Genomic DNA, 13316 nt, shown 5'->3' with positions numbered 1-13316 from the left:
ATATGAAACTACAGTAATAAATTAAGTTTGAGCAAGAATGCGCGAAGGAAGAGTGCTAGAAAACCTTGAAAGTAACGAAACACTGCGAATCGACAGATGTGCTCTTCAAGTGCGTCAGAGCCTACTGTTTTGTAGGAGCGTTTAATTCCAAAAACTAACTAAATAAATAAATAAACAAAAAACTAAAAAATCAACTGTTCTCGCCCGATCACCGACGATAAGCAACAACGTTAGTATTCGGGTCCATGACCGCCTGGGAACTCTGGCTGTCTTCATTTTTTGCTTCTTTTCGCTACCCCTGCCAGCCCTCTTTTCCAAAGTGTCTCTAGAAACACCAAGAGTATGAAGCGACAGGAACGTTCTGAAATACGCCAGTTCTTATAGTTTTGTAGCAGTGTTCAACTGCAAATTTGTGAACAAAAATTTATCTTTCGCCGATGGAAGAGATGGATGCTTTGTCGAATCGCCTGTCTTGTGTCCGTGTTTTCGCACCTTTCCACGGCACGGCCGCTGCTCTAGTAGCACCGAACGGCCGCACACGGCGCCTCGGACACGCCGGCGCCAGTCTCGCAGATGTTTCTCGTGCTTGTGCTGTCATATGGACCACGACCCGAGCGGCAGCGAGCGGCAGTCGAGCAAAGTCGGGACAAGTCGGGACGGAAGGGGGAGGGGACAGGCGAGAATGCACCGCGCTAATTACGCAAATATCTGGAATCGCGGCGTGTGTCGGGCAGGTGAGAAAGCTTCCGTCGGTCCAGCAGGACACTGCCACACCCCGCGCAGTCCCCCCGCCGCCCGGCCGCGCGCAAGCCCTGCGCCGGATAACAAGAACAAGGTGCGTCTGCCGCGAGTGTCGGAGGCCGCACGCACCAAACGAATGACAGGCGGTGCAACGAGCAGCTGTGTTGTGCGTCCGACGCACGTGGCGGCGCGCCGCACTGCGCGTCGCTCTCGAGGTGGAAGGACGTGCTTTGCGTCAAATGTGCCACCGAAAAACGGCGATTGCGTGTGTTGGGAGGAGAGGCGAAGCCTTCTTCTGCTGTGCGGCTACAGTATAAGGACGCCAACGGCCATACCATGTTGAATACACCGGTTCTCGTCCGATCACCGAAGTTAAGCAACATCGGGCCCGGTTAGTACTTGGATGGGTGACCGCCTGGGAACACCGGGTGCTGTTGGCTCCCTATCATTTTTTCCTTTTTACGTCGCTACACCGGTCAGCCCTCTTTTCATACTAACTCTCAGGTGTGACAAAGATGCTTCCTCAAGCATTTTAAACGACTGTATTAAACGTAACATATGAAACTACAGTAATAAATTAAGTTTGAGCAAGAATGCGCGAAGGAAGAGTGCTAGAACACCTTGAAAGTAACGAAACACTGCGAATCGACAGATGTGCTCTTCAAGTGCGTCAGAGCCTACTCTTTTGTAGGAGCGTTTAATTCCAGAAACTAACTAAATAAATAAATAAATAAATAAACAAAAAACTAAAAAATCAACTGTTCTCGCCCGATCACCGACGATAAGCAACAACGTTAGTATTCGGGTCCATGACCGCCTGGGAACTCTGGCTGTCTTCATTTTTTGCTTCTTTTCGCTACCCCTGCCAGCCCTCTTTTCCAAAGTGTCTCTAGAAACACCAAGAGTATGAAGCGACAGGAACGTTCTGAAATACGCCAGTTCTTATAGTTTTGTAGCAGTGTTCAACTGCAAATTTGTGAACAAAAATTTATCTTTCGCCGATGGAAGAGATGGATGCTTTGTCGAATCGCCTGTCTTGTGTCCGTGTTTTCGCACCTTTCCACGGCACGGCCGCTGCTCTAGTAGCACCGAACGGCCGCACACGGCGCCTCGGACACGCCGGCGCCAGTCTCGCAGATGTTTCTCGTGCTTGTGCTGTCATATGGACCACGACCCGAGCGGCAGCGAGCGGCAGTCGAGCAAAGTCGGGACAAGTCGGGACGGAAGGGGGAGGGGACAGGCGAGAATGCACCGCGCTAATTACGCAAATATCTGGAATCGCGGCGTGTGTCGGGCAGGTGAGAAAGCTTCCGTCGGTCCAGCAGGACACTGCCACACCCCGCGCAGTCCCCCCGCCGCCCGGCCGCGCGCAAGCCCTGCGCCGGATAACAAGAACAAGGTGCGTCTGCCGCGAGTGTCGGAGGCCGCACGCACCAAACGAATGACAGGCGGTGCAACGAGCAGCTGTGTTGTGCGTCCGACCCACGTGGCGGCGCGCCGCACTGCGCGTCGCTCTCGAGGTGGAAGGACGTGCTTTGCGTCAAATGTGCCACCGAAAAACGGCGATTGCGTGTGTTGGGAGGAGAGGCGAAGCCTTCTTCTGCTGTGCGGCTACAGTATAAGGACGCCAACGGCCATACCATGTTGAATACACCGGTTCTCGTCCGATCACCGAAGTTAAGCAACATCGGGCCCGGTTAGTACTTGGATGGGTGACCGCCTGGGAACACCGGGTGCTGTTGGCTCCCTCTCATTTTTTCCTTTTTACGTCGCTACACCGGTCAGCCCTCTTTTCATACTAACTCTCAGGTGTGACAAAGATGCTTCCTCAAGCATTTTAAACGACTGTATTAAACGTAACATATGAAACTACAGTAATAAATTAAGTTTGAGCAAGAATGCGCGAAGGAAGAGTGCTAGAACACCTTGAAAGTAACGAAACACTGCGAATCGACAGATGTGCTCTTCAAGTGCGTCAGAGCCTACTCTTTTGTAGGAGCGTTTAATTCCAGAAACTAACTAAATAAATAAATAAATAAATAAACAAAAAACTAAAAAATCAACTGTTCTCGCCCGATCACCGACGATAAGCAACAACGTTAGTATTCGGGTCCATGACCGCCTGGGAACTCTGGCTGTCTTCATTTTTTGCTTCTTTTCGCTACCCCTGCCAGCCCTCTTTTCCAAAGTGTCTCTAGAAACACCAAGAGTATGAAGCGACAGGAACGTTCTGAAATACGCCAGTTCTTATAGTTTTGTAGCAGTGTTCAACTGCAAATTTGTGAACAAAAATTTATCTTTCGCCGATGGAAGAGATGGATGCTTTGTCGAATCGCCTGTCTTGTGTCCGTGTTTTCGCACCTTTCCACGGCACGGCCGCTGCTCTAGTAGCACCGAACGGCCGCACACGGCGCCTCGGACACGCCGGCGCCAGTCTCGCAGATGTTTCTCGTGCTTGTGCTGTCATATGGACCACGACCCGAGCGGCAGCGAGCGGCAGTCGAGCAAAGTCGGGACAAGTCGGGACGGAAGGGGGAGGGGACAGGCGAGAATGCACCGCGCTAATTACGCAAATATCTGGAATCGCGGCGTGTGTCGGGCAGGTGAGAAAGCTTCCGTCGGTCCAGCAGGACACTGCCACACCCCGCGCAGTCCCCCCGCCGCCCGGCCGCGCGCAAGCCCTGCGCCGGATAACAAGAACAAGGTGCGTCTGCCGCGAGTGTCGGAGGCCGCACGCACCAAACGAATGACAGGCGGTGCAACGAGCAGCTGTGTTGTGCGTCCGACGCACGTGGCGGCGCGCCGCACTGCGCGTCGCTCTCGAGGTGGAAGGACGTGCTTTGCGTCAAATGTGCCACCGAAAAACGGCGATTGCGTGTGTTGGGAGGAGAGGCGAAGCCTTCTTCTGCTGTGCGGCTACAGTATAAGGACGCCAACGGCCATACCATGTTGAATACACCGGTTCTCGTCCGATCACCGAAGTTAAGCAACATCGGGCCCGGTTAGTACTTGGATGGGTGACCGCCTGGGAACACCGGGTGCTGTTGGCTCCCTATCATTTTTTCCTTTTTACGTCGCTACACCGGTCAGCCCTCTTTTCATACTAACTCTCAGGTGTGACAAAGATGCTTCCTCAAGCATTTTAAACGACTGTATTAAACGTAACATATGAAACTACAGTAATAAATTAAGTTTGAGCAAGAATGCGCGAAGGAAGAGTGCTAGAACACCTTGAAAGTAACGAAACACTGCGAATCGACAGATGTGCTCTTCAAGTGCGTCAGAGCCTACTCTTTTGTAGGAGCGTTTAATTCCAGAAACTAACTAAATAAATAAATAAATAAATAAACAAAAAACTAAAAAATCAACTGTTCTCGCCCGATCACCGACGATAAGCAACAACGTTAGTATTCGGGTCCATGACCGCCTGGGAACTCTGGCTGTCTTCATTTTTTGCTTCTTTTCGCTACCCCTGCCAGCCCTCTTTTCCAAAGTGTCTCTAGAAACACCAAGAGTATGAAGCGACAGGAACGTTCTGAAATACGCCAGTTCTTATAGTTTTGTAGCAGTGTTCAACTGCAAATTTGTGAACAAAAATTTATCTTTCGCCGATGGAAGAGATGGATGCTTTGTCGAATCGCCTGTCTTGTGTCCGTGTTTTCGCACCTTTCCACGGCACGGCCGCTGCTCTAGTAGCACCGAACGGCCGCACACGGCGCCTCGGACACGCCGGCGCCAGTCTCGCAGATGTTTCTCGTGCTTGTGCTGTCATATGGACCACGACCCGAGCGGCAGCGAGCGGCAGTCGAGCAAAGTCGGGACAAGTCGGGACGGAAGGGGGAGGGGACAGGCGAGAATGCACCGCGCTAATTACGCAAATATCTGGAATCGCGGCGTGTGTCGGGCAGGTGAGAAAGCTTCCGTCGGTCCAGCAGGACACTGCCACACCCCGCGCAGTCCCCCCGCCGCCCGGCCGCGCGCAAGCCCTGCGCCGGATAACAAGAACAAGGTGCGTCTGCCGCGAGTGTCGGAGGCCGCACGCACCAAACGAATGACAGGCGGTGCAACGAGCAGCTGTGTTGTGCGTCCGACGCACGTGGCGGCGCGCCGCACTGCGCGTCGCTCTCGAGGTGGAAGGACGTGCTTTGCGTCAAATGTGCCACCGAAAAACGGCGATTGCGTGTGTTGGGAGGAGAGGCGAAGCCTTCTTCTGCTGTGCGGCTACAGTATAAGGACGCCAACGGCCATACCATGTTGAATACACCGGTTCTCGTCCGATCACCGAAGTTAAGCAACATCGGGCCCGGTTAGTACTTGGATGGGTGACCGCCTGGGAACACCGGGTGCTGTTGGCTCCCTATCATTTTTTCCTTTTTACGTCGCTACACCGGTCAGCCCTCTTTTCATACTAACTCTCAGGTGTGACAAAGATGCTTCCTCAAGCATTTTAAACGACTGTATTAAACGTAACATATGAAACTACAGTAATAAATTAAGTTTGAGCAAGAATGCGCGAAGGAAGAGTGCTAGAACACCTTGAAAGTAACGAAACACTGCGAATCGACAGATGTGCTCTTCAAGTGCGTCAGAGCCTACTCTTTTGTAGGAGCGTTTAATTCCAGAAACTAACTAAATAAATAAATAAATAAATAAACAAAAAACTAAAAAATCAACTGTTCTCGCCCGATCACCGACGATAAGCAACAACGTTAGTATTCGGGTCCATGACCGCCTGGGAACTCTGGCTGTCTTCATTTTTTGCTTCTTTTCGCTACCCCTGCCAGCCCTCTTTTCCAAAGTGTCTCTAGAAACACCAAGAGTATGAAGCGACAGGAACGTTCTGAAATACGCCAGTTCTTATAGTTTTGTAGCAGTGTTCAACTGCAAATTTGTGAACAAAAATTTATCTTTCGCCGATGGAAGAGATGGATGCTTTGTCGAATCGCCTGTCTTGTGTCCGTGTTTTCGCACCTTTCCACGGCACGGCCGCTGCTCTAGTAGCACCGAACGGCCGCACACGGCGCCTCGGACACGCCGGCGCCAGTCTCGCAGATGTTTCTCGTGCTTGTGCTGTCATATGGACCACGACCCGAGCGGCAGCGAGCGGCAGTCGAGCAAAGTCGGGACAAGTCGGGACGGAAGGGGGAGGGGACAGGCGAGAATGCACCGCGCTAATTACGCAAATATCTGGAATCGCGGCGTGTGTCGGGCAGGTGAGAAAGCTTCCGTCGGTCCAGCAGGACACTGCCACACCCCGCGCAGTCCCCCCGCCGCCCGGCCGCGCGCAAGCCCTGCGCCGGATAACAAGAACAAGGTGCGTCTGCCGCGAGTGTCGGAGGCCGCACGCACCAAACGAATGACAGGCGGTGCAACGAGCAGCTGTGTTGTGCGTCCGACCCACGTGGCGGCGCGCCGCACTGCGCGTCGCTCTCGAGGTGGAAGGACGTGCTTTGCGTCAAATGTGCCACCGAAAAACGGCGATTGCGTGTGTTGGGAGGAGAGGCGAAGCCTTCTTCTGCTGTGCGGCTACAGTATAAGGACGCCAACGGCCATACCATGTTGAATACACCGGTTCTCGTCCGATCACCGAAGTTAAGCAACATCGGGCCCGGTTAGTACTTGGATGGGTGACCGCCTGGGAACACCGGGTGCTGTTGGCTCCCTCTCATTTTTTCCTTTTTACGTCGCTACACCGGTCAGCCCTCTTTTCATACTAACTCTCAGGTGTGACAAAGATGCTTCCTCAAGCATTTTAAACGACTGTATTAAACGTAACATATGAAACTACAGTAATAAATTAAGTTTGAGCAAGAATGCGCGAAGGAAGAGTGCTAGAACACCTTGAAAGTAACGAAACACTGCGAATCGACAGATGTGCTCTTCAAGTGCGTCAGAGCCTACTCTTTTGTAGGAGCGTTTAATTCCAGAAACTAACTAAATAAATAAATAAATAAATAAACAAAAAACTAAAAAATCAACTGTTCTCGCCCGATCACCGACGATAAGCAACAACGTTAGTATTCGGGTCCATGACCGCCTGGGAACTCTGGCTGTCTTCATTTTTTGCTTCTTTTCGCTACCCCTGCCAGCCCTCTTTTCCAAAGTGTCTCTAGAAACACCAAGAGTATGAAGCGACAGGAACGTTCTGAAATACGCCAGTTCTTATAGTTTTGTAGCAGTGTTCAACTGCAAATTTGTGAACAAAAATTTATCTTTCGCCGATGGAAGAGATGGATGCTTTGTCGAATCGCCTGTCTTGTGTCCGTGTTTTCGCACCTTTCCACGGCACGGCCGCTGCTCTAGTAGCACCGAACGGCCGCACACGGCGCCTCGGACACGCCGGCGCCAGTCTCGCAGATGTTTCTCGTGCTTGTGCTGTCATATGGACCACGACCCGAGCGGCAGTCGAGCAAAGTCGGGACAAGTCGGGACGGAAGGGGGAGGGGACAGGCGAGAATGCACCGCGCTAATTACGCAAATATCTGGAATCGCGGCGTGTGTCGGGCAGGTGAGAAAGCTTCCGTCGGTCCAGCAGGACACTGCCACACCCCGCGCAGTCCCCCCGCCGCCCGGCCGCGCGCAAGCCCTGCGCCGGATAACAAGAACAAGGTGCGTCTGCCGCGAGTGTCGGAGGCCGCACGCACCAAACGAATGACAGGCGGTGCAACGAGCAGCTGTGTTGTGCGTCCGACGCACGTGGCGGCGCGCCGCACTGCGCGTCGCTCTCGAGGTGGAAGGACGTGCTTTGCGTCAAATGTGCCACCGAAAAACGGCGATTGCGTGTGTTGGGAGGAGAGGCGAAGCCTTCTTCTGCTGTGCGGCTACAGTATAAGGACGCCAACGGCCATACCATGTTGAATACACCGGTTCTCGTCCGATCACCGAAGTTAAGCAACATCGGGCCCGGTTAGTACTTGGATGGGTGACCGCCTGGGAACACCGGGTGCTGTTGGCTCCCTATCATTTTTTCCTTTTTACGTCGCTACACCGGTCAGCCCTCTTTTCATACTAACTCTCAGGTGTGACAAAGATGCTTCCTCAAGCATTTTAAACGACTGTATTAAACGTAACATATGAAACTACAGTAATAAATTAAGTTTGAGCAAGAATGCGCGAAGGAAGAGTGCTAGAACACCTTGAAAGTAACGAAACACTGCGAATCGACAGATGTGCTCTTCAAGTGCGTCAGAGCCTACTCTTTTGTAGGAGCGTTTAATTCCAGAAACTAACTAAATAAATAAATAAATAAATAAACAAAAAACTAAAAAATCAACTGTTCTCGCCCGATCACCGACGATAAGCAACAACGTTAGTATTCGGGTCCATGACCGCCTGGGAACTCTGGCTGTCTTCATTTTTTGCTTCTTTTCGCTACCCCTGCCAGCCCTCTTTTCCAAAGTGTCTCTAGAAACACCAAGAGTATGAAGCGACAGGAACGTTCTGAAATACGCCAGTTCTTATAGTTTTGTAGCAGTGTTCAACTGCAAATTTGTGAACAAAAATTTATCTTTCGCCGATGGAAGAGATGGATGCTTTGTCGAATCGCCTGTCTTGTGTCCGTGTTTTCGCACCTTTCCACGGCACGGCCGCTGCTCTAGTAGCACCGAACGGCCGCACACGGCGCCTCGGACACGCCGGCGCCAGTCTCGCAGATGTTTCTCGTGCTTGTGCTGTCATATGGACCACGACCCGAGCGGCAGCGAGCGGCAGTCGAGCAAAGTCGGGACAAGTCGGGACGGAAGGGGGAGGGGACAGGCGAGAATGCACCGCGCTAATTACGCAAATATCTGGAATCGCGGCGTGTGTCGGGCAGGTGAGAAAGCTTCCGTCGGTCCAGCAGGACACTGCCACACCCCGCGCAGTCCCCCCGCCGCCCGGCCGCGCGCAAGCCCTGCGCCGGATAACAAGAACAAGGTGCGTCTGCCGCGAGTGTCGGAGGCCGCACGCACCAAACGAATGACAGGCGGTGCAACGAGCAGCTGTGTTGTGCGTCCGACGCACGTGGCGGCGCGCCGCACTGCGCGTCGCTCTCGAGGTGGAAGGACGTGCTTTGCGTCAAATGTGCCACCGAAAAACGGCGATTGCGTGTGTTGGGAGGAGAGGCGAAGCCTTCTTCTGCTGTGCGGCTACAGTATAAGGACGCCAACGGCCATACCATGTTGAATACACCGGTTCTCGTCCGATCACCGAAGTTAAGCAACATCGGGCCCGGTTAGTACTTGGATGGGTGACCGCCTGGGAACACCGGGTGCTGTTGGCTCCCTATCATTTTTTCCTTTTTACGTCGCTACACCGGTCAGCCCTCTTTTCATACTAACTCTCAGGTGTGACAAAGATGCTTCCTCAAGCATTTTAAACGACTGTATTAAACGTAACATATGAAACTACAGTAATAAATTAAGTTTGAGCAAGAATGCGCGAAGGAAGAGTGCTAGAACACCTTGAAAGTAACGAAACACTGCGAATCGACAGATGTGCTCTTCAAGTGCGTCAGAGCCTACTCTTTTGTAGGAGCGTTTAATTCCAGAAACTAACTAAATAAATAAATAAATAAATAAACAAAAAACTAAAAAATCAACTGTTCTCGCCCGATCACCGACGATAAGCAACAACGTTAGTATTCGGGTCCATGACCGCCTGGGAACTCTGGCTGTCTTCATTTTTTGCTTCTTTTCGCTACCCCTGCCAGCCCTCTTTTCCAAAGTGTCTCTAGAAACACCAAGAGTATGAAGCGACAGGAACGTTCTGAAATACGCCAGTTCTTATAGTTTTGTAGCAGTGTTCAACTGCAAATTTGTGAACAAAAATTTATCTTTCGCCGATGGAAGAGATGGATGCTTTGTCGAATCGCCTGTCTTGTGTCCGTGTTTTCGCACCTTTCCACGGCACGGCCGCTGCTCTAGTAGCACCGAACGGCCGCACACGGCGCCTCGGACACGCCGGCGCCAGTCTCGCAGATGTTTCTCGTGCTTGTGCTGTCATATGGACCACGACCCGAGCGGCAGCGAGCGGCAGTCGAGCAAAGTCGGGACAAGTCGGGACGGAAGGGGGAGGGGACAGGCGAGAATGCACCGCGCTAATTACGCAAATATCTGGAATCGCGGCGTGTGTCGGGCAGGTGAGAAAGCTTCCGTCGGTCCAGCAGGACACTGCCACACCCCGCGCAGTCCCCCCGCCGCCCGGCCGCGCGCAAGCCCTGCGCCGGATAACAAGAACAAGGTGCGTCTGCCGCGAGTGTCGGAGGCCGCACGCACCAAACGAATGACAGGCGGTGCAACGAGCAGCTGTGTTGTGCGTCCGACGCACGTGGCGGCGCGCCGCACTGCGCGTCGCTCTCGAGGTGGAAGGACGTGCTTTGCGTCAAATGTGCCACCGAAAAACGGCGATTGCGTGTGTTGGGAGGAGAGGCGAAGCCTTCTTCTGCTGTGCGGCTACAGTATAAGGACGCCAACGGCCATACCATGTTGAATACACCGGTTCTCGTCCGATCACCGAAGTTAAGCAACATCGGGCCCGGTTAGTACTTGGATGGGTGACCGCCTGGGAACACCGGGTGCTGTTGGCTCCCTATCATTTTTTCCTTTTTACGTCGCTACACCGGTCAGCCCTCTTTTCATACTAACTCTCAGGTGTGACAAAGATGCTTCCTCAAGCATTTTAAACGACTGTATTAAACGTAACATATGAAACTACAGTAATAAATTAAGTTTGAGCAAGAATGCGCGAAGGAAGAGTGCTAGAACACCTTGAAAGTAACGAAACACTGCGAATCGACAGATGTGCTCTTCAAGTGCGTCAGAGCCTACTCTTTTGTAGGAGCGTTTAATTCCAGAAACTAACTAAATAAATAAATAAATAAATAAACAAAAAACTAAAAAATCAACTGTTCTCGCCCGATCACCGACGATAAGCAACAACGTTAGTATTCGGGTCCATGACCGCCTGGGAACTCTGGCTGTCTTCATTTTTTGCTTCTTTTCGCTACCCCTGCCAGCCCTCTTTTCCAAAGTGTCTCTAGAAACACCAAGAGTATGAAGCGACAGGAACGTTCTGAAATACGCCAGTTCTTATAGTTTTGTAGCAGTGTTCAACTGCAAATTTGTGAACAAAAATTTATCTTTCGCCGATGGAAGAGATGGATGCTTTGTCGAATCGCCTGTCTTGTGTCCGTGTTTTCGCACCTTTCCACGGCACGGCCGCTGCTCTAGTAGCACCGAACGGCCGCACACGGCGCCTCGGACACGCCGGCGCCAGTCTCGCAGATGTTTCTCGTGCTTGTGCTGTCATATGGACCACGACCCGAGCGGCAGCGAGCGGCAGTCGAGCAAAGTCGGGACAAGTCGGGACGGAAGGGGGAGGGGACAGGCGAGAATGCACCGCGCTAATTACGCAAATATCTGGAATCGCGGCGTGTGTCGGGCAGGTGAGAAAGCTTCCGTCGGTCCAGCAGGACACTGCCACACCCCGCGCAGTCCCCCCGCCGCCCGGCCGCGCGCAAGCCCTGCGCCGGATAACAAGAACAAGGTGCGTCTGCCGCGAGTGTCGGAGGCCGCACGCACCAAACGAATGACAGGCGGTGCAACGAGCAGCTGTGTTGTGCGTCCGACGCACGTGGCGGCGCGCCGCACTGCGCGTCGCTCTCGAGGTGGAAGGACGTGCTTTGCGTCAAATGTGCCACCGAAAAACGGCGATTGCGTGTGTTGGGAGGAGAGGCGAAGCCTTCTTCTGCTGTGCGGCTACAGTATAAGGACGCCAACGGCCATACCATGTTGAATACACCGGTTCTCGTCCGATCACCGAAGTTAAGCAACATCGGGCCCGGTTAGTACTTGGATGGGTGACCGCCTGGGAACACCGGGTGCTGTTGGCTCCCTATCATTTTTTCCTTTTTACGTCGCTACACCGGTCAGCCCTCTTTTCATACTAACTCTCAGGTGTGACAAAGATGCTTCCTCAAGCATTTTAAACGACTGTATTAAACGTAACATATGAAACTACAGTAATAAATTAAGTTTGAGCAAGAATGCGCGAAGGAAGAGTGCTAGAACACCTTGAAAGTAACGAAACACTGCGAATCGACAGATGTGCTCTTCAAGTGCGTCAGAGCCTACTCTTTTGTAGGAGCGTTTAATTCCAGAAACTAACTAAATAAATAAATAAATAAATAAACAAAAAACTAAAAAATCAACTGTTCTCGCCCGATCACCGACGATAAGCAACAACGTTAGTATTCGGGTCCATGACCGCCTGGGAACTCTGGCTGTCTTCATTTTTTGCTTCTTTTCGCTACCCCTGCCAGCCCTCTTTTCCAAAGTGTCTCTAGAAACACCAAGAGTATGAAGCGACAGGAACGTTCTGAAATACGCCAGTTCTTATAGTTTTGTAGCAGTGTTCAACTGCAAATTTGTGAACAAAAATTTATCTTTCGCCGATGGAAGAGATGGATGCTTTGTCGAATCGCCTGTCTTGTGTCCGTGTTTTCGCACCTTTCCACGGCACGGCCGCTGCTCTAGTAGCACCGAACGGCCGCACACGGCGCCTCGGACACGCCGGCGCCAGTCTCGCAGATGTTTCTCGTGCTTGTGCTGTCATATGGACCACGACCCGAGCGGCAGCGAGCGGCAGTCGAGCAAAGTCGGGACAAGTCGGGACGGAAGGGGGAGGGGACAGGCGAGAATGCACCGCGCTAATTACGCAAATATCTGGAATCGCGGCGTGTGTCGGGCAGGTGAGAAAGCTTCCGTCGGTCCAGCAGGACACTGCCACACCCCGCGCAGTCCCCCCGCCGCCCGGCCGCGCGCAAGCCCTGCGCCGGATAACAAGAACAAGGTGCGTCTGCCGCGAGTGTCGGAGGCCGCACGCACCAAACGAATGACAGGCGGTGCAACGAGCAGCTGTGTTGTGCGTCCGACGCACGTGGCGGCGCGCCGCACTGCGCGTCGCTCTCGAGGTGGAAGGACGTGCTTTGCGTCAAATGTGCCACCGAAAAACGGCGATTGCGTGTGTTGGGAGGAGAGGCGAAGCCTTCTTCTGCTGTGCGGCTACAGTATAAGGACGCCAACGGCCATACCATGTTGAATACACCGGTTCTCGTCCGATCACCGAAGTTAAGCAACATCGGGCCCGGTTAGTACTTGGATGGGTGACCGCCTGGGAACACCGGGTGCTGTTGGCTCCCTATCATTTTTTCCTTTTTACGTCGCTACACCGGTCAGCCCTCTTTTCATACTAACTCTCAGGTGTGACAAAGATGCTTCCTCAAGCATTTTAAACGACTGTATTAAACGTAACATATGAAACTACAGTAATAAATTAAGTTTGAGCAAGAATGCGCGAAGGAAGAGTGCTAGAACACCTTGAAAGTAACGAAACACTGCGAATCGACAGATGTGCTCTTCAAGTGCGTCAGAGCCTACTCTTTTGTAGGAGCGTTTAATTCCAGAAACTAACTAAATAAATAAATAAATAAATAAACAAAAAACTAAAAAATCAACTGTTCTCGCCCGATCACCGACGATAAGCAACAACGTTAGTATTCGGGTCCATGACCGCCTGGGAACTCTGGCTGTCTTCAT

The 13316-nt window shown here is 52.3% G+C and overlaps 10 non-coding genes across 10 annotated transcripts; all 10 read left to right on the top strand.

Annotated features, from left to right (window-relative positions):
* Positions 1 to 1062: 1062 nt before the first annotated feature.
* Positions 1063 to 1181, top strand: LOC126290494 (5S ribosomal RNA). Its single transcript, XR_007551801.1, has one exon. It is a non-coding gene; the product is annotated as a 5S ribosomal RNA (ribosomal RNA).
* A 1186-nt stretch (positions 1182 to 2367) lies between these two features.
* On the top strand, positions 2368 to 2486 carry LOC126290361 (5S ribosomal RNA). The gene has a single exon (XR_007551799.1). It is a non-coding gene; the product is annotated as a 5S ribosomal RNA (ribosomal RNA).
* Positions 2487 to 3672: 1186 nt separating this feature from the next.
* Positions 3673 to 3791, top strand: LOC126290239 (5S ribosomal RNA). Its single transcript, XR_007551798.1, has one exon. It is a non-coding gene; the product is annotated as a 5S ribosomal RNA (ribosomal RNA).
* A 1186-nt stretch (positions 3792 to 4977) lies between these two features.
* LOC126290118 (5S ribosomal RNA) lies at positions 4978 to 5096 on the top strand. The gene has a single exon (XR_007551797.1). It is a non-coding gene; the product is annotated as a 5S ribosomal RNA (ribosomal RNA).
* Positions 5097 to 6282: 1186 nt separating this feature from the next.
* Positions 6283 to 6401, top strand: LOC126289996 (5S ribosomal RNA). Its single transcript, XR_007551796.1, has one exon. It is a non-coding gene; the product is annotated as a 5S ribosomal RNA (ribosomal RNA).
* Positions 6402 to 7577: 1176 nt separating this feature from the next.
* LOC126289874 (5S ribosomal RNA) lies at positions 7578 to 7696 on the top strand. Its single transcript, XR_007551795.1, has one exon. It is a non-coding gene; the product is annotated as a 5S ribosomal RNA (ribosomal RNA).
* Positions 7697 to 8882: 1186 nt separating this feature from the next.
* Positions 8883 to 9001, top strand: LOC126289752 (5S ribosomal RNA). The gene has a single exon (XR_007551794.1). It is a non-coding gene; the product is annotated as a 5S ribosomal RNA (ribosomal RNA).
* Positions 9002 to 10187: 1186 nt separating this feature from the next.
* LOC126289631 (5S ribosomal RNA) lies at positions 10188 to 10306 on the top strand. The gene has a single exon (XR_007551793.1). It is a non-coding gene; the product is annotated as a 5S ribosomal RNA (ribosomal RNA).
* A 1186-nt stretch (positions 10307 to 11492) lies between these two features.
* LOC126289509 (5S ribosomal RNA) lies at positions 11493 to 11611 on the top strand. Its single transcript, XR_007551792.1, has one exon. It is a non-coding gene; the product is annotated as a 5S ribosomal RNA (ribosomal RNA).
* Positions 11612 to 12797: 1186 nt separating this feature from the next.
* LOC126289387 (5S ribosomal RNA) lies at positions 12798 to 12916 on the top strand. The gene has a single exon (XR_007551791.1). It is a non-coding gene; the product is annotated as a 5S ribosomal RNA (ribosomal RNA).
* Positions 12917 to 13316: the final 400 nt, after the last annotated feature.

The sequence above is a fragment of the Schistocerca gregaria genome, chromosome 1, assembly GCF_023897955.1.
Source record: "Schistocerca gregaria isolate iqSchGreg1 chromosome 1, iqSchGreg1.2, whole genome shotgun sequence".
NCBI classification, from domain to species: Eukaryota; Metazoa; Arthropoda; class Insecta; order Orthoptera; family Acrididae; genus Schistocerca; species Schistocerca gregaria.
Note: the sequence above shows the minus strand (reverse complement) of the source record. Positions and strands in the feature narration are given on the sequence as shown.